This window comes from Pogona vitticeps, chromosome Z (genome assembly GCF_051106095.1).
Source record: "Pogona vitticeps strain Pit_001003342236 chromosome Z, PviZW2.1, whole genome shotgun sequence".
In the NCBI taxonomy this organism is placed as follows: Eukaryota; Metazoa; Chordata; class Lepidosauria; order Squamata; family Agamidae; genus Pogona; species Pogona vitticeps.
Window position 1 is genome coordinate 2315232 of NC_135799.1, and position 25612 is coordinate 2340843.

Sequence of the window (25612 nt, forward strand, 5' to 3'; positions counted from 1 at the left end):
GAGGCGGACACGAGGAGATGCAAGAGGGGCTCTCCCCCTCCATTCGTCTCCTCTGGGAAGGCATTTCCATACCCCCGTGTGGGTGATGGTTCTTCCGTTCTACATTCTCTCTTTTCTCCTTTGCTATTTGCATCCACGCTTCCCTCTCAAGTCCATACCGTACTCTCCTCTTTGCCCCAGTGGAAAGTTTTTCTGGCTGAGTGATGGTTCCTTCACCTTTCTACCTCTTCTCTTGATATAATCATTGACTCTCACATATGAATCCATGATTTCTCCATCCAGAAACCTTCCCACCCTTCTAGCAATACCTTACTCTCTTCATCTCCACCGTACTGGCCTCCACTTCTCTCTAACTCTCTGCTCCTGGTCCTTCTTATTTCTGGTCTCCTTCCTTCTCTCTTCCCTTCACATCCTACTTGGGGGGATGGCGTTTCCCCTTTTCTCTTTTGTCCCATTTCCTCTTTTTCCTGGCTGGACGCTCCTCATGGATACAATGGAATCGTGGATCAAGACTCCACACTCACTTTGTGTCCAAGACACATCTAACACACTCTGTCAATCAGTCCCGATCCCAACCACCAAGGCAATACTTAACAGTCCACTCTTCTTACCTTGTTCCGTGCACGGAGTTGCCAGGTTGTTAGATTTGTGCCCAACAAATTCTCCCTCTCTCCTTCACCGTGGTGTCATACTCTCTAGTTGTCCCATCTGCACAGCTGAGGTCCCCACCAGAGAAAGTAGGCCATTGAAATCAATGGGACACATCTCCCTGTTTTCTCAGCAGGTGACCACAGCAGAAGACCCAGATCCTGGATGAGCCCCCAATTGAGAGAAATGCTCACACCATTGTTACTTAATACAGTAACCAGGCAACCACAAATACAAGCAGCTGTCCTTTATTGAAAAGCACTTTTTCAAAAGCGGGTGTCCTAACTGGGTAGGCACACCCATCAATACGGGTAGCGTAATATTTCTCCCCTACACCCGGCCGCAGGATCCCTCCCTTGTTTCCCCATTGGTCCGGGTACTCCAAGGTGTACAGCCTATGCGGTGCACCTAAACCGATCACAGGAAGTCCCGCCTCTGTTTACATCTCCCACTCCTCTCTTTACCTAGATCCCTCTTATTTATTTCTATCCTTATTTTTTGGATGTTGCCTTTTCCTAATCTCCCTGCGGTCATTCTAACTGTATTTACAGTTGTATGTGTAGAATAAAGAGAGAATTGTATTTTAAGATATGTATAAGTTTTAGTAAGATATTGCATTTGCATGTACGTAGCTGTTTGTTTACGAAGGCAAACGGCTAGCTTTCCGCTCATAAAACAAACTTATTAAGGGGGGAGGACTGTGGTGTAGAGAGAGGTCAACTGGTGGCCAGCGTAAAGGAGAGAACATGTCGTGGGCCTTAGGCTAGTGAACACGTAGGGGCACGGCACAATTAATATTTAATATTAATATTTAAATATTAATCAAGCAATTAATTTTACTTATTAATTTAATATTTGACCAATTACTCAATCATCCTGTCTTTGCAGGGACTTGCAAAAGCAGCCTTTACCTTCCTCCTTTTCTCTCGCCAGATTGGTTCTTTAATTCCTCCTCACTTTCTGCCATCAGAGTGGTATCATCTGCTGGGCGGGGCAATGTGTAGCCTGTATAATTAAAATTGTAAACCGCCCGGAGAGTGCTTGTAGCGCTGTGGGGCAGTATATAAGTCCAAAAATAAATAAAATAAATAAAATATCAGAGGTTGTTGATATTTCTTCAAGCAATCTTAATTCCGGCTTGGGATTCCTCCAGTCCAGCCTTCCGCATAATGTATTCTGCATATAAGTTAAATAGGCAGGGTGACAATATACAGCCTTGTCGTACTCCTTTCCCAATTTTGAACCAATCAGTTGTTCCATATCCAGTTCTAACTGTTGCTTCCTGTCCCACATATAGGTTTCTCAGGAGATGGATAAGGTGGTCAGGCACTCCCCTTTCTTTAAGGACTTGCCATAGTTTGCTGTGGTCCACACAGTCAAAGGCTTTTGTATAGTCAATGAAGCAGAAGTAGATATTTCTCTGGAACTCTCCGGCTTTCTCCATAATCCAGGGCATGTTAGCAATTTGGTCTCGAGTTCCTCTGCCCCGTCGGAATCCAGCTTCTACTTCTAGGAGTTCTCGATCCACAAACATCAGGGGTAGAGGCGGAAAGGAGATCTGCCCCCCCCTCAATGAAACAAACTTTTTCTTAGGTGGGAGGAATGTGGCGATCATTCACAGCACTCATGGTACTTATATTCATTATCTGATTTGCATGAACCTATGAGAGGGCTGGAGAGGCGGAGTCAGCAGCTACTCGAGGCTTGGCAAGAGGAGGAGGGAGGAGTCAGATGGGAAGCAGAGAGAGTGAGCCTGAAGGAGGCGTCAGTCTGTGGTCCTTAAGAGAGGGTGGCAGAGTTAGGGGTTAAGAGTGTGGAACTTACAGAGAGCGAAAAAAATTAAGAGTGAAACAAGTTATTAATAATCTAAAGAATACATTAAAGTCTGTGAAGAACCCGTTTAAGCCAACTGTAATCCATAAACCTCTGTTGTTCAACTTTACCCTCAGCTTGGACCTCAATCTTTCTAATTAAAGGGTGTTGACAGAGGTCAGCGGGTGGCAGCGAGATAAAGGACATGTAAGCTCTGTGTTGGGTGAAACGAGCAGGGGCCACATGAGTAAACGTCACAGTTATCTTACACACTGCCTCTCTGAACATGTACAGAGTGTTCTTATTGTTTTAGCTCCCGATCCTGCTGGGCTCCACCCTGCGTTAACTGCTGTGGGTTAGGGACTGCTTGGTATGGGGCCTCTCCCGAATGTTTGCTTCCCTGGGGTCCAGGAGGGTGAACAGAAAAAGGCTGTACTTTTAGTACTGGGAGCCAGGCTTTTTTGAGTTTTAGACTTCTTTTTTTGTTGAAACTGTGCTGATGTTTGTGGATTTCAATGCCTTCCCTGTGTAGTCTAACAAAATGGTTGCTGGTGTTGTCCAGTACTGCTGTTTTGAAATAGAATTTCATGTCCAGATTGTTTTAGGGCATGTTAGGTAAAGGTAAAGGTAAAGGTTCCCCTTGACAATTTTTTCCAGTCGTGTTCGACTCTAGGGGGCGGTGCTCATCCCCGTTTCCAAGCCATAGAGCCAGCGCTTGTCCGAATATAATCTTCCGTGGTCACATGGCCAGTGCGACTTAGACACAGAACGCTGTTACGTTCCCACCGAGGTGGTCCCTATTTATCTACTTACATTTGCATGCTTTCGAACAGCTAGGTTGGCGGGAGCTGGGACAAAGCAACGGGAGCTCACTCCGTCGCGTGGATTTGATCTTACGACTGCTGGTCTTCTGACCCTGCAGCACAGGCTTCTGCGGTTTAACCCGCAGCGCCACCATGTCCCTCTAGGGCATGTTAAGCTACTGCGAATTTTTCCAGTTGTTTAGTCTGCAGTTTTCTTTAATTTTAGTGTGGATGCTGCATTTTATGGTCCTGTTGTTGTTGTTGTTGTTATTATTATTATTATAATCTGCCCATCTAGTCGTTGACTACTCTGGGTGGCTTACAACAGACTCAGCAAAGAAATGACAAATATGTTTCAATCTAAAAAAAATGTAAAGTAATGCACATTGGGGCAAATAAAAAACCCAAAACTCTATGGATCGCACATAAATGGCAAATAAATGACCATCCAATTGAGCAAGTCAAATCTTGTAATCTTTCAGTCCTCAGGATCTTGGAAGACTCAATTATCCAACACTATTGCAAATGCTCAGAGAAGTATTGAGTCACTCATACATTTTTTCTTTGCAAAAGGAGGTCAGTATATACCATCGGCCATATAGGTCTTCAATGCCAAGGTGTTAGCACAGATGTTCTATGGTGCACAGTGGTGTAGATACAGAAATGTTACTGCAATGGAGTCCTTTCAAACGAAATTTCTGAGGACCGTTCTTGGAGTCCCGAATTGTGTGCCAAATGTACTTTTATGATTAGAAACAGGCCAGATGTTGATAGAGTCTCAGGCATGGATACTAAAGTTACATTTTGGGTTAAAAAAGTTCTTCACCCCTGTGGGGTTGGGTTCCCTTAGTGCTAACTGATAAGTTTCAGTCCAGATGGGAAAGATCTATGGATGAGAAATTAAATAATTTGGGCCTCTCGAGAAGTGCTATTTTGTTAATGGGCTATACCAAAGCAAAACAGGAACGGCCCCAGCACATCACAGATTGTGAGCTGCAACACCCTGTCAGCACAGCTACGGCCCATCCTGGCTTTAGAGATGATGGTCAAGCATTTTTACCTGCAAGCTATCTGAATACTCTGACCCTTCCAAAGTAGAGAAAAGCTTTTACATGAGCAGAGTTTGATGTACAGTGGTGCCTCGCGCAACGGTCGCTCTGTGGAGCGACGAAATCATGCAACGGTGCCATTTTTGCGATCGCAAATGCAATCGCAAAACGGCACCTGAATGGGCACAATTCACAGAGCGAAGGTCGGTAAGCCGTTCGCTTACCGACCTTCGCTTTGCGACCTGCGATCAGCTGATCGGCAGGTCCAAAATGGCCACCGCGCGCCCCAAAACGGCCGTGCACAGCGTTTTCGCGCCCTTGGTAAGCGAGGGGAGGGCGAGAAAACGCTGCCGGAACAGCCGAAATAGCTGCGCGCAGCGTGTTCGCGCACTCCCCTCGCTTACCAAGGGCGCGAAAACGCCGCACACGGCTGTTTGGGGGCGCGCAGTGGCCATTTTGGACCCGCCAATCAGCTGGTCTGCTGAGATCCATTGTTCCACCTACTGTGGGGAGTGAAAGAATCCTGTCTCTGCAGCTCCAGTCATCAGCGGGACTGATCACCCTCATCAGTGCATATGCACCAACACTGTCATCCACAACAGAAGTCAAAGACAAATTCTATGATGATTTGGCAGCTGCTATCAAAAAAGTCCCTGAGAGAGAGCCGCTGTTCATTCTCGGAGACTTTAACGCTAGAGTTGGTGCTGATCACAACTCTTGGCCCACCTGCCTAGGCCGTTTTGGCATTGGGAAGATGAATGAAAATGGCCAACGCTTGCTGGAGTTTTGCTGTTATTATGGTCTTTGTGTCACCAACACGTTCTTTAATACAAAGCCTCAACACAAAGTTTCCTGGAGACATCCAAGATCGAAGCATTGGCATCAGCTTGATTTGATCCTCACTAGACATTCTAGCCTATCTAGTATCACGATCACAGGCAGTTACCAGAGTGCTGATTGTGATGCTGATCATTCCCTGGTATGTAGCAGAATAAAACTGCAAACAAAGAGATTGTATCACACTAAAAAGGAAGGAAGGCCACGTATAGATATCAACAAGATTCACAATCAAAGAAAAGTGGAGGAATTTGCCCAAGCGCTTCAGGAAACCCTTCCAGGCCCGGCTGATGTTCATGCACCTGAACGATGGGAACACTTCAAGAACGCTGTTTATAACACTGCCCTGTCCACATTTGGCAAGAAGACCAAAAAGACGGCTGACTGGTTCGAAGCCCATTCGGAGGAGCTGATTCCAGCCATCGAGGATAAGAGGAGAGCTCTAGCAGCATACAAAGCCTGTCCTACTGAGTACAACTTGCAGGCTCTTCGAGCTGCTCGTAGCCAAGTCCAACAGACTGCCAGGAGATGTTCAAATGATTATTGGCTTCAGCTCTGCTCTCAGATACAGATAGCAGCAGACACAGGTAACATCAAGGGAATGTATGACGGTATCAAGCAGGCTTTAGGTCCAATACAGAAGAAATCTGCTCCCTTGAAGTCTACTACAGGCGCGATCATCCAGGACCGAGCACAGCAGATGGAACGCTGGGTGCAGCACTACTCTGAGCTATATTCTAAAGAGAATGTAGTAACAGAAGAGGCACTAAATAACATTGAGTGCCTGCCTGTCTTGGAAGAGTTGGACGGTGAACCAACTTTAGGAGAAATAAAAGCGGCCTTGGATTCCCTTGCCTCTGGGAAGGCACCTGGAAAGGACAACATCCCCGTTGAAGTTTTGAAGTGCTGTAAGGAGATCATCACCACTGAGCTGTATGAACTCTTTTGTCTTTGCTGGAGAGAAGGTGGAGTGCCACAGGACATGAAGGACGCAAACATCGTCACATTGTATAAGAACAAAGGCGACAGGGGTGACTGCAATAGCTATCTTCTTTTTAATCAGCCGCTTAAGTTTATTTTGTACTTACAGAGGCGATGTTGAAACCAATTAGTCCTTGTTAATGCAGTCATTCGTAAATCTTCATGCTTCCTTCCTGTCGTGGAGCTTCACAGCTAGGACGACATTAGAAAATGGCGCTGATGGAATCCTTTGTCTGAAGGAGTGATCTGAGAGGTGGTTGCTTTCCACCCCCCAGAAGATCTCTGCTCTCCTGCGACTCAGGGTGGGCTTCTCCTAGCCTTCCCTGCCCTCCAATTTCTTGGGGAGAGTCTGGATTCACAGCATGCAGCAGAAATCTGGAGAGTCCAGATTCCTTGCTGCCTCGCTGTTTGTAGCTCCACCCCCCTCTCATCACAAGAGGGCCTTCTTAAATGAACAGTGCATAGAAATAGTGGGAAACAATAGAAAAGGAACAAACAGATCTGTTTAGGAAAATTGGAGATATTAAAGGAACATTTTGTGCAAAGATGGACATGGTAGGATTGTTCTCCTTGCAGTCCAGGGGACTCTCAAGTGCCTCCTCCAGCATCACAATTCAAAAACATCAATTCTTCGGCGGGCAGCTTTCTTTATGGTCCAGCTCTCACTTCCATACATCACTATAGGAAAAACCTTGGATTCGTATTGACATCTGTCATTTTTGTGATTATATCCCATTACAGCTTTTCCCACTCTTTTGTTGACTATGAGGGCTACTTCATTCCTTCTACTGGATTCTTGCCCACAATAGTAGACATGATAATTTGCCCATTCCCGTCCATTTTAGTTCACTGACACCTAGGATGTCAATGTTTATTCTTGCCATCTTGTGTTTGACTACATCCAGCTTTCCAAGATCTTACATTCCAGACCTGTCCGTCTTGGGTGTCCCTGCACGGCATAGCCCATAGCTTCCCTGAGTTACTCAAGCCCCTTCGCCACGAAAAGGCAGCAATCCGTGAAGGGGGCAGCAATCCGTGAAGGGGCTCCCTCTCTTAATGCAGCCTTAATAGCATTGGCCTTTTTTGCAGCCACATCACACTGCTGGCTTGTGCCCCAAGATGATTCCAAGGTCCTTCTCGCTCCTAGTACTGCTGAGCAAGTTATCCCCCGTCTTGTAACGGTGTGAAATAGTATGGGAAACCATGGAACCCAGAGACACTCCAGCGGCCAAGAGGTCAAGGGGTAGAGCAGGAGTCCCAGCACTATTACCATTCACAGAGCAACATCCCACAAGGGGAAATCCCAGAAGCTGACAGTCCGACAGTCCACCGCTACTCTCCCAAACCCAAGGCAAAGGTCAGGGCTGTTTTTTAGCAAGTGTGGATGGCAGGGAGCAGAAGAGAGGGTGTCCTGGGTAGACCATCTTCACTGCTCCCAGTCCTGCTGTCAATATTCAAGCTACCCTTTCCTATGGGGAACCTGGCAAATTTTTCCACTGCTGGCAACACATTGGACCTTTTTTTTAAAATCGTGGCCACAGAAGCACAATATCCCACATTCCTATTGTCAGGCTATATAAAATAAGCCAAATAAAACAGAACCTGAATTTTACAACCATGAACACTCAGCACAGAAGTCTATGACAGAAAGTGCTCGACAAGAACACCGGAATAAACAACTTAAGAGTGAAGATGATGTCAGGTCTCGGACCACCAACTGGACAGTGTGGGATAGTCTATATGGCCACTGGGTCATGACTTCTTTCTCTTGGCTCATGGAGAGGGTTGTGGACTTTTACGCCGTTGCTGCTGTTTATAAATGGCAATAGACTTAGTTGCTAGAAGTCTAGCACCTCTGCCTGATTTTCTTGACCGCTGGGACTGGAACAAGGAGCTTTGGCAACAGGCGCTGCTAAAAAAATGTGCCACTCTGATATAAGCACTACTGAGGCTGATGAACAGCTCTGGAGGTCTCCAAACTTACACACCAGGCTGGAATTCCACAGTTTATTACTGTTACTATTATTATTTTTGTTGTTGTTATTGTTACCTTAATATATACACCGCATTTCTCCCAAGAAGGGACCCAAAGCAGCTCGGAACATTAAGTCACACAGTTAAAAACACTGTAAGTTAAATATTAGAATACAAATTATTGGACGAAATTGGCAATTATAGCCCCATCGCCAATGTTTCTTTCATGAGCAAAGTGGTCGAGAGGGTGGTGGCTGATCAGCTTCAGGCTCACTTGGATGAAACAGACGCCCTGGATCCATTCCAGTCAGGCTTCAGGCCGCACCACGGTACAGAGACGGCATTGGTCACCCTGTACGATGACCTGTTGAGGGAGGCCGACAGGGATAAAATGTCTCTGCTGGTCCTCCTCGACATCTCAGTGGCCTTTGATACCGTCGACCACACTATCCTCCTGGGGAGGCTCTCCGAGTTGGGAATTGGTGGCCTGGCATTGGCCTGGCTCCGTTCCTTCTTGGGGGACCGTCCCCAGAGAGTGCAGCTTGGGGAGAGGGTCTCGGCCCCGTGGAGTCTCAATTGTGGGGTTCCACAGGGGTCGATTATCTCCCCAGTGCTGTTTAACATCTATATGAGGCCACTGGGAGGGGTCATCAGGGGTCTGTGGGGCTTCATGTCATCAATATGCCGATGACACCCAGCTCTACATCTCCTTTTCACCAACTGCAGGTAATGCCTTCCTGTCCCTTCAGCGCTGCCTTGGGACCATACTGAAATGGATGCAGGAAAATGGGCTGAGGCTGAATCCGGACAAGATGGAGGTTCTGAGGGTGGGTGGCCCCGTGGTTGGCGGTTTGGGTGATTCTCTCATGTTTGGGGGGTTGACGCTGGCCGTGAAGAGTGGGGTCCGCAGCCTGGGCGTACATCTGGACCCGACACTCACCATGGAAACGCAGGTGGCATCGGTACTCCACACTGTCTTTTTTCAACTATGGTGGATTGCCCGGCTGTGGCCCTATCTCGACATGGGGGCACTCACTACCTTGATGCATGCGCTCCTAATCTCAAGATTAGACCACTGTAATGCGCTTTACATGGGGCTGCCTTTGAGGCTGATGTGGAAACTTCAGGTGGTGCAGAATGCGGCGGCCAGACTCCTCACTGGAGTGAGAAAATACCAACATATTTCTCCAACTCTGGCCACATTGCATTGGCTGCCCATTCGTTTCCGCGTCGACTTCAAAGTCTTAATGCTTACTTACAAGGTCCTAAATGGTTTAGGACCTCAATATTTGGCGGAATGCCTGCTCCCACCAAGGTCTACGCGGATCATCCGTATGAGTCAGGAGGTGAGGCTGAGGAGCCTGACACTGAGAGAGGCCTGGAAGGAAAAGACACGAAACTGGGCCTTCTCGGTGGTGGCTTCTCGCCTCTGGAACAACCTCCCTTCAGCCTTCCCTATGCTGGGAATGTTTAAAACCCAATTAAAAACATGGTTGTACATCCAGGCCTTCCCTCCAGTCAATACAGTGGTGCCTCGAACAGCGATGTTAATCCGTTCCGCAAAAAACATCACTATTGAATTTCTTTGCTATTCAAAACATGGTTTCCCATTGAAATGCATTGAAAGCTGGCTAATCCATTCCAATAGGAACGAATTGCCGTCGCTAATGGAAAATCTCCATAGGAAAGCTCGCTATTCAAAACACGGTTCCCCAATTGAAATGCACTGAAACCTATTCAGTGCATCTCAACACGGAAAAAAAAATCAACAACAAATTAAATAAGGATCAGAACAAGGTCAAATTGGGTTAACAAAGGATTTAATAAGTGCACTTTACGATCTCAAACATTTCAAACTGGAAACCTTAATTTTAAACCGTTTAAGAAATAGCGAACACAAACTGTGGTTCCTCCATTGAAATGCATTGAAACCATTCGATAATCACCCATAGGAAAAATGGCTAATCAAAGCGAAAAAATGCCCTGAAAACCACATCGCTATTCGGTTTTTTCATTAATAGAGGTGCTCGCTATTCGAGGCACCACTGTACCTGATTTCTTTTCTATTCCTTCTTATTTTATTCTCACTCTATTTTATTGTAACTGTATCAAATGATTATGTAATGTTCTTGTGTTTTATTGTTTTATCCTATACTGTAAGCCGCCTAGAGTGGTTGAGTAGACCAGATAGGCGGGGTATAAATCAAATAAATCAAATAAATAAATAAATAAAAATTAAAAATTAAACAATATATGATTTAAAATATAATTAAAATATTAAAACAGGAAAAAAATAATATTATCTGCTTAAATGGGGTGCAGGGATTCATAATTGTTAAAAGCCTGCCTGAAGAGATGGGTCTTTAGCTTTTTTCGGAAGCATAAACAGGGAAGGTCCCTTTCCTGATCTCCCGAGGGAGAGCGTGCCATGGCCTGAGGGCTGCCACCGAGAAGGCCCTCCTCTCCCGTGTTCCCATCAGCTGTCCTTGGCCTGGCAATGGGGCTGAGAGGAGGGCCCTTTCTCCTGATCTTAATCCCCAAGAAGGCGCATATAGGGAGATACCGTCCTTCAGGGAGCCCGGGCCCAAGCTGTTGCATTACTTAAAAGGAAACAGATCCTTAAATTAAATTTCCTATTCTGGATGTTACCAATAAAGATTACTGACAAGAATGGCAAGTGATGATTAACCCCTCTGACCAAAGTGGTTGAGACATTTTCCATAAATTCTTAAATGGGTGTATAAAAGATTGGATGAAACGGATACAAGATAGCAATCAAACAGGGAAGCTGGTGGGAGAAGGGAGGATTTCATGACTAAAAATAGTTTAGTTAGGAAAATGGGCAAAAGAATGGAAAAGGAAGAAAGTAGAAAAAATGTGAAATTTGAGGAAACTATTTAAAAAGACTGAAGTTAGAAGCAATGAAAAATAGAAAGGAGATCGTAAGTGAAATGTGCAAACCGAGAGAAGAGGCAGAATATAAACCCCCAGGTGTTAAAAGGAAGACATGGTTAAAGAAACTGAACGGAAAGATTGGAGTAAAACATGGAATATTTATTTTATTATTCATTTATGTATTTATTTATTGAACTTCTATGCCACCCATCTAGACATAGTCTACTCTGGGCGGCTCACAGAACACAAAGTAAATATATTAGCAGTTAACAACACATACTGTAGATACTAATTTAAGATGGAGAGAATAAAAAGAAATTTAAATAGTGCCCGGAGGGAAGGCCTGTCTGAATAACCAGGTCTTGGTTTTTAAAAATGCCCAGCGAGGGGGCCAAACGGATCTCTGATGGCAAGCTGTTCCAAAGTCGAGGGGCCACTGCCAAGAAGGCCTGGTGTCTCGTCCTTTCTTTCTGGACCTCCCTCGGCGTTAGGCTCCTCAGGCGCCCCTCCTGACTAGAACGGGTGATACGAGTAGAGCTAGGTGGGAGGAGGTCTCCGGCCAAGTATCGAGGTCCTAAACCATTTAGGGCTTTGTATGTAATCATTAACACTTTGAAACCAACGTGGAACCGAACGGGCAACCAGTGCAAGGCGGCCAGGGTGGGAGTGATGTGTTGGTGTTTCCTCACCCCACTAAGAAGTCTGGCCACCGCATTCTGTGCCATTTGGAGTTTCCGCATCAATCTCAAAGGTAGCCACACGTAGAGAGCATTACAGTGGTCTAATCTCGACATAAAGATAGGGTAATCTGTCAAAGATGGAAATAGGTGGAGCGGACCACAGACGCCACATATGTTTCCATGGTGAGCGCCTGGTCCAGATAGATCCCCAAGCTGCGAATCTCACTCTTCGCAGTAATAACAGAATTATGAAGCATAAGGGTAAAAGAAAATTGCTATAGAGTAAAATGGAGATGGCACTTAATTCCGGTGGCATTGAATATATTAAATAATAATGCATCATCTCTGTGCTGGAGGTGTTTTATAGGAGATTAGGGAAATAACTCAATTGAATCCATGATTGGCTTCTTGAATGTGGTTAATAACCAAGGGAAGAAAGAAGAAAAGGAATTAGCTATTAAATGGTGCCTATGGCAAGGCTCATCTTTGCAAGGAACTGGAAAAGTGATTATAAAATTAACCTTGAGGAACGGTATAGAAAAATGTGGAATGTGGCCATTGATGACAATGGACCAGTGAAATAAAAATCAGAAGAGGGATATTGAAAACTAGTAAGAGCCATGTGCTTTTGGAGAGAAACAGGGTGCTAAAAATGCAAAAATAACCATCATCCTAACCCCAACCAAGTCCCTAAGGGAAAGGTGGCAAGAGGTGGAGAAAGGTGGACGTGAGTAATGTGGGTTAATTTGAGCTGATGGGATGGTGTGTATTGTCATTTGTATCCTCTATTTTCTCTTTGTGATTTTCTTTTCAATAATGGAGGTCCATCGGATCCTATACTCTCTGTCTCTGTGAATCTTTCACCCCTTGATCCGACACTGGGATTCAAAATGGAAACATTTTCCATAGATGCCCTCTCCTTATGACCAAAGACCATCATCCTCAAACATTATTTCAATGATGTTTCTGCAAGAGATTCAATAAGTTCTGGGGAAATGATGGACAAAGATCTTGGCAATTTTTTTTTAAAATGTGGGAACCTTGGAAGAGTAATCCTCAACCCACATTTATGTATGTACGTTTGTATGTGTGTATATATGTATGTGTGTGTATGTACGTGCTCCATCTATCACTTGCTTAAAGTGGCACCTTCTCTAAAATCCATGCCTGGGGCCCGATAAATGCACAAACGCCCACACCCGCACCCTGCAATCTCCCCACCTCTTGTTTCTTTCCAGAGGCTGTGCAAGGCTTCCCTCTTCCCTGTGAGAACCTCCCGGCAGGAGCCCTTCTTGAGGAAGAGACGGCACCCCTCCCTCCTCCTTAGGTCTCCGGCTTTCCCTTCCTTTCCTCTCAAGGGCAGCTGAGGCTCCGCGCCCGGCCAGGGGAGACCCTGCCTTGGTCCTCGCAGGAAGAAGCCGAAGAGATACAGGAAGAAGGTTAGCGGGTGTTCTTCTGGAACAGCCTCTGTCCTGCAAAAACTGTAACTGTCTTTCCCTCTCCAAAAATCCCCTCATGCAGGAGTGAATTCTTCACTTCACCCTCTTGGATCCCAAAAGAGGAAAGGAGAAATTCAGGGGAGGCCCCATGCTAGGCTGTCCAGGGTTGGAATCTCACCAACAGCACCTGCTCTTGGTGACCACAGGGTTGAGCCAAGCAGGACTGGGAACCAAAAGAAAAACACTCTGCACATGTTCAGAGAGGCTCTGATGTAGACAGTAAAACTGGGACTCACGCAACCCCGGTTGAAACCCCCACATAGCCAGGAATCTCACAGTGTGTGCTTGCTTTCACAAACCAGAGGCCTCCAAAACTGGGTTGGTTGGGAGTTACTTGATAGGCGACAGAATGAAGTCGACAGGACAGACTCACAGCATATGGGGATTTCATGTCACCGTTTGGATACTGTGATGAGATGTGTTTTTGAAGTTATAATATGCTACAGTAATGGGTTTTGTAGTTATGAGTTTAGCAATAGAGAATCCATTTTGAATTAATAAAACGGTCTGTGCTGGAAAAGTACTAGTAGCAGTTTTCATCTCTGCGTTGCCAAGCTTATCACAGGCCGCAGAGAAGAAGGACATTCGTAGCCATAATATTCCAACCAGCAATCTGTAAATAACACCTGGATCTTGTGAGAAACTGAGGCAGAGACTAACACCGTTTCCTCTATCCTGATTGGTGGGTTACGTCAGGAAGAAGGAGGAGGGGTTATATCTTGTAAGTTGTAAAAATGGAGTCTTACAGAGAGAAAGCACATGGATTTTGGATATGGACATGAACATTGGAAATGGGATGTATGCCTGATATGTAAAATGGATACCTTACATGTCATATGGATGGATTACTTATGGATTACTGTTCCATTGGAGAAGGACTTTACCCTTTATGGATTTACCTGTTTCTGATGGACTATGGAATCCTTGGACTGAGGAAGAATGTAGTTTATTTTTTAACTTAGAGGAGAGGCCTAGCCTTTCTGTTTGCTTAGAGTTTTGATTTGATAGCAGGGTTTTGATAGGAGTTCTGATACTTATGAATGGAAATGTTCTTTCTATCATCTATGCTTTTACAATAAACTAATTTTTCTTTATTTTTCTAATAAATGTGTTTTTGCTTAAGAATTGGAAGTCTGGTCTTTTGAGCAGAATAGTTTCATATTGCTACCTAGCTACCAGATAATTGGCCATACGTTACCATAATTGAGTCATTTATTTGCTTAATTACAAGCTACTTTTTTTTAAAGTTCCTTTTTCATAGGGGACAGACTTAAAGAAAGAAGTCCAGTTTCACAGCCTGACTGAGACTGACTCACTCAGTTCATGAAGGGGTGAAATGGATTATAACTTTTCTCTGTTCCTGGCGTTGCTAGCCTTCTAGGAGACAACAATAGCTCACAGATACTGTCATGAGGTCAAAATTTGTTAACTGAAAGAGTTAGCACGGCAGGTGCAACTAGTCAAGAAAACTGGGAAGTCATCCTGTATCAGCAGATGATGGTAGGTGTAAGAGAACAATGTAATGTAATTTGTCGGGGGCTGATGTGCGTATAAACGAGGAGGAAGACATGCACCATTTGGTTCAGTTTGAGAGCTTATGCCATCCTGAACTCAACTGCTCTGAGAGCTCCCATTTCCTCAGAGACAGAGAGGCTGCTAGTTGGTCTCACTCTCTCTCTGTCTGTATGTTTGGAAATAGATGAGTGAAAGGAACTATTTGTTTGAGACTTTTGTTCCACCAGGACTGAAGAACTTGGGGCAGAACGCTTCAAAACCTGTCATTTCACACCATCTCAGTCTCCTTTGCACTGTCAGGCCCATCTCGGTGGCCCCTCTGGCCCTCACCAGGCACCATGGAAGGTCGGGTAGAAGGCGCCCTCCAAACGCTCTCGATGGTTCCAGCGACTGGGCTAAAATTCTCTGAAATACTGATCTAAGCTTTACAATGTCTTGCATCCTGCTAATCATAGAGTTATCATTTAATAAATAAACAAACACAATGTCGCATCTGATCTCAAAGAATGAAAGAGATCTTACCTGCTTTAAGGGAGGCTTTGGATTTCTCCTTTCGTCCAGAGAAAAGTCGGGAGAGCATCAGCTGAACCTCACCCCGTCCTTGGGAGAAAAGGAAAAAAAAACCCAAATCATTCTGGAGGCTTCTCGGATGGACAAAACTAAAAGCTTTCCCTTAGCACAGAAGCTAACAATCTGGCAATCTGGAGAATACAATTCTTTTAAATAATATCCTCTGGTTTATGAATGTGTGTGGGGGGGGGATTGTGTGCTTCTATGCCCATGATTCCAAAAGCCAGGAAATAGCCCAAAACTGCTGCACAATCTCGTGCCCTCCTTGCCAGCTGGAAAAAGGAGGCCGAGCCAGACAGAGCAAAGGGAGGCTGAGGGGTGGCCACACCCAAGGCAGCCGTCCAGAGGGTCTAACAGCAGGGGGTCCCCCCCAACCTTGGGCTTCCTGATGTTCTTGGACTTCCACTCCCAGAAATCCTGGCCTGGAGAGGCGGAAGTGAAGGCTTCTGGGAGTTGCAGTCCAAGAACCTCTGGAGGCATGAAGTTGGGGACCCCTGGACTCTGCGGGAGACCCTCTTCTGCTCTTTGCCCTTCACAGCCCTGACCATGGCTTTGTGTCTGGGGGAGGAGTGGTCACTTGACGAAAAGGGGAGTCAGATTCTGGGATGTTCCCTTGCATGGTATCGCTCTGTGAATGACAGTGGTGCTGGGGCGGGGGGGGAGATTCCTGTTCAACCCCCTCCACCCTCAGCCTGTGGAGTGTTTCAGGTTTCCATTAATTCCCTGTACTATTTCACAGAGGAACGAAAACCCGGAAAGAGGCTATCCAGAAGAATGTGGTGGTCTGGCAAACCCCCCGTGTGATGATGACACACAACTTCTGCCTGCTTTTTAAGACCTTCCAGGAGGCCCTTCGCTCAGCCTCTCTGGCCCCCAAGGTCTGGCCATCCAGGCGACCACCATCCCTTGCGCCAACGAAAACAGTTAAGACATAAAGAAGCAAAGAGGAGAAAGGCAGGAGAAAAGTAATTTTCAATGAAAGAATGAATGAATTCAAAGCTAATTAAGAATCTAATGACTGAATTTCCTGCCTGTAAGAAAGTCTCTTCCTGGAAACCAAGAGGAGATTCAGAGAATTTCCTGGGAATATTTTTAACCCAAAATGAGCAGCAGCAAACCTCACACCAGACTCCACACTCGGACACACAGACACACAGTTTTCCCAGGGTCGGAAACGGGCAGCCGCTCTCTCCCCAGGGGCTCTGCTGCCCCCCCAATTGTTCTGGGTGGGAAGAAGGGGGTGGGGGCGCTGAGGGTCTGGGTTCGGGTCAGGGCCTGATTCCTCAGCCTGGAACTTCCCTCCCTTGCAGGGGCATCAGCATCCGCCTTGGCTGCCAGGTGGTCCACATAGAACATCATCATCATCATCCACATCCCTCCCTCCCTCTGAGCCGACCCCCTCTCTTCTCCCCCCTCCAAGCCCCATTTACCTGGGCCCCCTCCTATCCCCCCCACTCCCTCCCCCTTGCAACCCCCTCCCCCATCTCCACCCCCCCCAAAAGGCCCCCCAATTCCCACTTGGGGCTTTCGAGGAACTCCCCCCCCCTAAGTTTTCAACAAAAGGGGTTTCCTGGGGGGGGGTCACGGCTGGAGAAGGTCCTGTGGGGGGGGGAGGAGAAAGGGAAAACAAGCACAACGGGGGGGGGAAGAGGTGAGCCTGCGAGGACCCGGGTGCCTTGCTGGGAAGGGGGGGCTCGGAGTATCTGGATCTCGGCCCCCCCCCGCCCTGACTTCCCGCCTCTCTTTCCATAGGTACACAAACACACACAAGCCCCACTGAAGATTCCCTCTCTCTCTCTCTCTCTCTCTCACACAGACACACACACACACACACACAAAGAGGGCCCGGGTGCCCCGAGGAGTGGGTACTTTTCTCCTTTTGGTGGGGAATATCTTTCTAGGGCCTCCCCACCCCCACCCCCACCCCCACCCCCACCCCCACCGCTCTCCCCCCCCCCCGAAAAATAAAGGCCCCCAAATCGCCCCCACCTCCGTCCGGATCCTGAAGCGCCAAAGAAACAGCGAGAGAGGAAAAAAAGGGGGGGAGAAAGAGGGAGGAAGGGGCACGGCCTCCACTTCCGGTTCCTGTGGTGGGGGAAACAGCACCGGAAGCAGCCCCACTCCCACTCCCTCTACAGCTTTAGTCGCTCTGCGTTCTCCGCCTCCCTTTCCCTCCCAACCAATCGCCGCTGAGAAGAGCAGGACGTGGGAGGTTGATGGGGAGGGAGGGAGAACGTAGAGCTACTAAAGTGAGAGAGGAGGAAGGGGGGCTGCTTCCGGCCCTGCTTCCCCACCGGAAATGGAAGCTGTGCCCCTTCCCCCCTTTTCCCTCCGTCCTCTTTCCCGCGCAGACTTTCCCGGCGGAGGATCCGGGCGGTGGTGGGGCTTTGGGGGAGGGGAGGGGAGGGGAGGGGAGGGGGGGTGCCTTAGAAAGATATTCCCCCCAAAAGGGAGAAAAATACCCCCCGCCCCCCACCTCAAATCCCCACACACACACACACTTGTATCTGTTTCATCCAATTTTTTATAAACCCATTTAGGATTTTCTGCAGAATTTCTCAAGCAATCTGCTTAGAGGGAAGATTGGTGGATTTAATAATCCTTGTGACAATACCAGACCTACTGGGATATGCCACACGTTAACTAAGCTGCCACCAACCATTCCCTGTAAGGAGTCACACAGACCAGGAATGGATTTTTAACAAACAAAGGAATAAGGTTTATTCAAATAACACACAGGGAAAATAAAATGATCAAGTGAATAAGATACAGTAACGTGGCTTAGTCTCAATCATACATGCACCAGTTTGGTTCACACAGAACACCTTTAAATAAAGCACAGACCCTGAACCTATCAGTTCTGGCTAACCATACAGACACCTGAACCTATCAGGTTGGTACTGACTGACACACAGTAGTACCCTGTCTGACACACAGACTCCCACACCAGCTTCTTCTCTCAGCCCTCTTCCAGCTTCTTCTCACAAGCTCCACATATATATACAGTACAGCCCCTCCTCCTGATGTCCCGCCTTCCACTCCCCATAGGATGGAACTTTCCCTCCAAACCCATGACAGACAGGTACCATCAGTGCTGTATGTAACACCTCCCCACTTTATAAGTTGTTTTGCAGGGGAAAAGCTAAAGTGCTTTTCTCCAAAAAAACAACCAGGATTAAAACACAAAACAGTTATACATTAACATACAATACCATACTTACTCTAGGATAAACATATCAATTAGGCATTTAAACATTTACCATTTACAATACATCAAGTTACCTTTATTCATACAAACCAAGCATGTTTAATAACCAAGTACATTTAACTTTTGGTCACCAAAATATATACATAGTCCATGTTTCTTCGCCGTCTTCATTCTTCGGGTCTTCTTGACAAGGCGTCAGCAACACAGTTCATTGACCCTCTGACCACCTTCACTTCAAAGTCATAGTCTTGCAGGTTTAAAGCCCACCTCATAAGTTTACTATTGTGGGTTTTCATTGTCTTTAACCATTGCAGTGGTGAATGGTCAGTGCACAGAATAAAATGTCTTCCCCAGATGTAAGGCTTGGCCTTCTGGATCACGTAGACTATGGCCAGGCACTCCTTTTCCACGGTTGTGACCTTCTCTAGGTCGCTGGCAAACCACGTCTGGAAAGGTCACTTTGACCCTGATTCAGTAGCCAGAAAACAATTAGATCATCTTGCCTTTATCTGGAGCCAAGGCCTTGCATGAAGACAAAACATTGATAACGCACCTGCTCGTTAGCATTGCTTACTAGATGTTAGTATTGTTTACTTTGTACTATAAAATAAACCTCTCACTTGGGTGAGGAGAGCTTTTGGTTCATGACTCTTGTCTCCGTGTCTTGATTGCTGGATCCTGGGCCAGGATCCCTCATCAGTTGGTGACCCCGACGTGATACGCCAGCTCCCATCAGCCGAGCCGACAGTCTTCTGATGTAGGTTCAGCTCCCATCACCCTGCTGCCCTCGACTGGAATAGTCTTCGTGCACCCAGCGTCAGCTCCCGGGTAAGCATGGGCTCTTCTTATACTAAGGAACAGGAGCAACACGCTCGAGAGCTAAGTAGGCTCGTTCAGCAGAATTGCAAGAGACAAGTGTCAGATAAAGAAATATTGGAATTGTTAAGTGAGATAGATCAGAGTTGTGCTTGGTATCCTATGCATGGAAGTTTGAAGTTAGAAGTTTGGCAAAGGATAGGGAAAGAATTGCAGTCAGAGCCAAGAGCAAGTATTACATGTTTGTTAACTTGGAAAGTTATTTCTGAGGCACTCTCTGTATTTCATGGAAACTACAATTTGCTTTTAAAAGGAGCAGAGGAAAAACTTTCATCTCCGCAGTTTGTGTTAGCCCCCCCCCCCGCTGCTTCTACAGCGCTGCCTCCACCGGCCCCCCTTGCTGCTGCTTCTTCAGCAGTGCCTCCACCAAATTTAGATCCTTTACCGTCTGCTCCTGTAGAGGAAAAAACTGAAACTTTAAGTGAGAGTTCTCGAGAGGGTTGTGTAGTATCTGGCATACGAGAGACCCCAGTGAGTCAACGTAACATTCTTCTTGCTCCAGAAGGTGAAAGTAATTTGTTTAAACAACTCCCTCAAATTCTTCTTCCCCTCCCTTCGGCCTCCCTGCTAATTATGGAACCGCCTGGGATGCCTCGCAGTCCTCCTGTGTTGGACCCTGCCTGTGTGATTTTAGCTCAGAGAGATGAGGCAGCTGTTTCTGCTTACTGTGACTTGCTCCCATCTCAAGGGGTCTGTGAACTGCAACTCAGTCTTACAGACAAAGGGACAGAGGCTCTCCCCAAAGGCTCATCTGTCCAACAGCCAGTCCCTAGTGACTGGAGCAGGGGTCTCCTGCCACAAGAGGAAGGACTCATTTGCCCTAAGCAAATGAAAATTAATCTTGCATCAGCCACTGATGGTCTTCAAAGACCAGAGATAGCCAAAACAGGGAAAACAGCTGACTGCTTGCATCCTTTCTGGCCAGGTCTGGACGCACCAGCCACATTGCTGATGAGGTCACATTACAGCAGAGAGAAATGGGATTCAGGGCAGCCCCCAGGGCAGCCCCCAGGGGATTTGCAAGAGTTATTTCAGGTCATGTTTGCAAGGGAAGCTTGCTGTGTGTCTTCTGTGCAGGTAGTTTGCTACGTCTCCGAGTAAGGGGGCAGCTGTTGCACCTCCACAGGAGTTGATCTCATGGTTGCTAAATGCAGTTTGCTATATCTCCGAGTAAATGATTGCTTGTGTCAGGAACTGTTTATGTTCTTTTCTGCGGAATGCTGTCGTTAAGGAGCGCTTTCTTCTGTCTTATCAGCTGGCCAGATATTAAAGGGTAATAGGTTTAAAGGTAATAAGTATTGAATTTCAGAGAAACAATTCTTAGTTTAAAGCTCAGAAAATCCGAAAGCTTTGTCCCTATTTCTTACAGTAATAAGAGGCAAAATAAATTCAACAGATGTAAAAGTTTTCTTGAGATTACTGTCAAAGAGCCATGATGACACCTAAGCATTTTGACAGGTAATTTTTTATTATGAGGCCAGTCATTCATCAACAGGTAATTTAATTAGTGACCCAGCAGTAAAAATACTGGGACATGTATGGAAGCTAGTATTCACTTCATATTTATTATAACATGAAAGCACTGTTCCTCTCCAGCTATTTGTACAACTTCTATCATACCTTGCATTGCTTAGTAGTTTCCTAAATATCTCAGCGTGATGGGTCTAATCTCATCCACGGATACAGTGCAGCCTGCTAGGACATAAAGTCTGTATTGTTTTCCCTGCTCTGTGAAGTAGAAAACTCTAGGTCATAGCCTGGCGTAAAGCCCAGACTTCTTATCAGCGATTCTGGGCGTTCTGCAAGAGAATGCTATTCATCTCGGACAGTCTAAGAGAGAATCATTTGTTAACACTTAACTCCTGTAAATATGCTTGTGCAGCCTCAGAGGGAAATAAACAGAGCATAAAAATTTTGCATCTTTAACACATCTATTGCATGTCAGTTTTAGCATTGTATACACATGATCTCTCAACAACTTCATCTGCAAGCTGTGGCACCACGGCTGTCAATTACAGTTCTCTTCTTCATCCCTAACAAGGATAGGATCACAATTAGTGAAAGATGCACTTATCAGACACTCCTTTGAACTTGTACTCCCGCATTAAAGCAGTTACAGATTTGTGTTGCCAAAGCTTGTTCCAGATAGTGCCGTAATCAACTTTTGCTAATTTTTTTGTTGTCTGCAGGTAATGTTGAATTCTCCAAGGACAAGCGCCTGCTTCTCTGTGTTTTCTGTCAATTAACCATTTGTTTTCTTCCCAGCATCTTGTATTCTCTTCACAGACAGTTCATCTTCTTGAGGTTTTGTTATGAGACAGCTTTTGAATTTTTTTCTATGACTTTAATTGTTACTTGCTTTAAGACATGTGATCCAACACTGTATTTGAATATCTTGTGTGCTCAATAAGGAATCACCCTGAAGCGTAGGATTTCTTTTTAAGTCTACAGGGCAAGAAATTGTGGAAAGCGCACATTTAACATTTAATTCTCCAGATATTTCTATGCAACAGTTCTGTGTACCTTAACATTTTCTGCCTTTTTCCTTGTAGCAGTCTGCTGTGTTCATGCACTCCTAGCAATGGAAACAAGGTGATGCTTATGACTCACTGATTGCGCAGAGATGGATTTTGCAATGGTTCTGCTGATGGTAAAACATAGAGCTTATTAGCTAATTCTGGTTATGTATCTTTCCATATTTAGGTCCTATAGGGGTATATAAGCTAAGCCCAGTAGATAGGTTGAAGAAATGCTGTAGTGTTTATACATAGCTGTTCGCACACCACACTCACGTTTTTGTGTTTAAAGCTTTAAGGAGTTATACTATATGTGACAATGTTTGAATACCTCCCTAATTAGAACATTCCACATTGGGAGAGATCTCTCTAAATTTTCTTTTCATGCCAGCTAACTGTACAATTACAAGATCAGGTTTTATCTGTGTTCACATGTTTCTGAAAGATCCAAGTTTACAGGACTGCAAACAACAACTCAAAGAGCAAAGTTGGCTGCTGCTATCTTAGTTTTTCTTAATTCACTAGACAAGAATTCAATCTCATTGTAAATAGTCTTTAATATTGCTAATCAAATTGAACTTACGTATCTATCCCAATCCACATGGTTTAGAGCCAACTCACTTATGGCCCATGGATACTTTTGGTATTAAGTCAGCCTTAGCACAATTAAAAGAAAAGGGGGAATGATCCCTGGACTATCCCTAGGCCTGGGTCTCAAGGATGGGTCTCATGAATAAAGAATCCATGGTCTCATGTATAAAGAATTCACTCTTGCATCAATTCTTATAATAATAATAATAATAATAATAATAATAATAATAATAATAATAATAATAATAATAATAATAATAATAATAATAATAATAATAATAATAATAATAATAATAATTTATTGTCATTGTAAGTATATACACATACAACGAAATTCACAGACACCCAGAGACCAGACACATGCACACACATAAAATTCCCAAACACTCCCCACCCACTAAAAGTCCCCCACTAAAAATACAAACATCTACACCGCAGGCCAAGTTACACAGTCCAACTAATTATTCACTACTGGTGGTCTTTAAGCTCATTATTAATTGCAATTATAGCTCTGGGATAAAAACTATTGAGAAAACGTGTGGTCCGAGTCCTAATTGTTCTATATCTTCTGCCAGATGGTAACAGTTCAAAAAAGTTATAAGCAGGATGGGAAGAGTCTCTCAGGATGCTATGTGATTTCCTTAGACAGCGGGATGTGAAGATGTCATCCAGGGTTGGTAGCTGGAGCCCGATGATATTCTGGGCAATTTTAATGGTTCTCTGTAGAGCTTTTTTGTCCGCTACAGAGCTACTCCCAAACCATGCCAGAATGCCATAGGTTAGGACACTCTCAATGGTGCTACGATAGTATGACAGAAGCAAATGCTGAGATAAATTTAACTTGCCGAGCATTCTCAGGAAATACAGCCTCTTCTGTGCCTTCTTCATTAGCATATTGGCATTTATAGTCCATGAGAGGTCCTCTGAGATGTAAGTACCCAGAAATTTAAAACTACCAACTCTCTCCACTTCCTCACCGTTTATGTACAGTGGTAAATGTACATATCTCTTCCTCCTAAAATCAATTATGAGTTCTTTAGTTTTTTTGATGTTAAGTGTGAGATGATTTTCTTTACACCAAAGTATCAACCTTTGTACTTCCTTTCTATAAGCAGACTCATTGTTCTTATTTATGAGCCCCACCACTGTCGTATCATCCGCAAATTTAATAATTGCATTGGTGTTATACAGTGGGGTGCAATCATGTGTGTACAGGGAATAGAGGAAGGGACTTAGCACGCAGCCCTGGGGAGCTCCTGTACTTAGTACCAGGGTAGAAGAATGGTGAGATCCCATCCTTACTGACTGTGGCCTATCTGTCAGAAAATCCTTTATCCACATGCATATCTCCTGAGGTAATCCCAGGTTGATCATTTTAAAAAACAACCTATTTGGTAGAATGGTATTAAAAGCAGAGCTATAATCCACAAACAACAGCCTCGCATAAGTTCCCTGATGTTCTAAGTGGCTCAATACAGTATGGAGTACAATGGACACAGCATCATCAGTAGATCTATTTTTCCTGTATGCAAATTGCCATGGGTCCAAAGAAGGTGGAAGACTAGCCTTAATGTAATCCAGCACCAATCTCTCAAAACATTTCATAACAACAGATGTTAAAGCTACTGGTCTGTAATCATTGAGAGATACCACAGCTGACTGCTTGGGGACTGGCACTATAATAGATGTCTTCAGGCAAGTGGGGACTGAACACTGCAACAAGGATAGATTGAAAATATCCGTAAAAACTCCAGCTAATTCTGCAGCACAGCCCCTAATAACTCGTCCCATGATTCCATCTGGTCCAGCTGCCTTTCGAACATTAATATTCTGGAAAGCGCGTCTCACATCTGAAATCTGCAGTACTAGTGGTTGTCTGTTGATGGTAGATTCTAGTGATGTATTATAGACAGTAGGTGCTGGAATAATGGTTGTTCCTGTTTCCACCTCAAAACGGCTGAAAAATTGATTTAACTGCTCAGCCAAAAAATCACTGCTGCTACACAGACTGTTTTTGTTACTCTGACCAGTGATTTGTCTTAGGCCGTGCCACACTCGGCGAGTGTCAGAACTTTCAAGGTGTTGTTCAGTTCTCTTCACTATTTCAATAGTTACTGCATTAATAATTGTTCATACTCAAAGTTTTAAAGGTCTCCTTATTTATATATCATCATTCTTTATTACAGTCACAGACCTACAAAGTCCAATAAAGGTTTCCACGTTATTTTAAAGTTCATCAATGCTTTGTCCTTTATCATTTTATTAAATCCTTTGTTTCTTTTTCTTCCAAACTAACCACTTGTGTTCATAGACACTCTAGCTGTCCAACCCTTAGTTCGCTGTCGGAAGCCTCCAGGTCCAGGTTGGCTGATTACGTGGCAGTTGACACTCCAGACGGTCCTTTGAGGGTGCCAGCTCGGTGCGACCACCTCATGTTGTGGCCTCGACATCTGACCACTCCAATCTCAGACTTCAGCTCATGCCAGAACAGTCCCAGGATGACACCAAGGGAACAGAGATGGCAACAGCAGGAGCCTCAGCCGCCACCTGTGACATGGGGTGCTCTTAAGAACTTATCAGCACAGGCCGCAGGACTTTTAGAAGCCATTCAGGCAGAACCATCACCTGAGAATTACATGGCGGCCATTGTCACTGCATTGAATTTTAATTCCTATGTAACCAAATTTCAATTCCTATGTAACCGAATTTTAATTCCTATGTAACCATTTTTAATATGTATTATTTGTATCTTTCTGCTTACACTGTATGCACTGCTTTTGTACAATCGCTTGCAATAAGTACTTGTCTTGTTCCAGTCTGTAAAGCCCCTGGTAATATTGGTACTGACTCAGGCTTAAGTAAATTCATGAATGAGTCACAGATACAATATTCCTCTCTACCGAATTGGGGACCTATTCAACAACAGCTGCCTGCAGAAGCATTTCAGGTACTTACACCTCATGTTGCTAATGCAGTCACCACATGTGCCCGCATAATAAACTGTACCCACTCAAAGGTTTTTGGGGGTTCTGAACCCTGGCAATCCCCAATGGAATTGTACCAGAAACATCACTCATATTACAATATAACTTTATACTCTAAAGCTGAATATTCTGCTCTTATTTTAAGCTTTGTAGGCTTACCAGCTATGGTAAAAG

The 25612-nt window shown here is 45.1% G+C and overlaps 1 long non-coding RNA gene across 1 annotated transcript; it reads right to left on the bottom strand.

Annotated features, from left to right (window-relative positions):
* Window positions 1–6218: 6218 nt before the first annotated feature.
* Window positions 6219–17369, bottom strand: LOC144585091 (uncharacterized). The gene is made up of 3 exons (XR_013539582.1): window positions 17253–17369; window positions 15216–15293; window positions 6219–6322 (listed from the first exon to the last, which is right to left on the bottom strand). It is a non-coding gene; the product is annotated as an uncharacterized LOC144585091 (long non-coding RNA).
* Between the last annotated feature and the right edge of the window lie 8243 nt (window positions 17370–25612).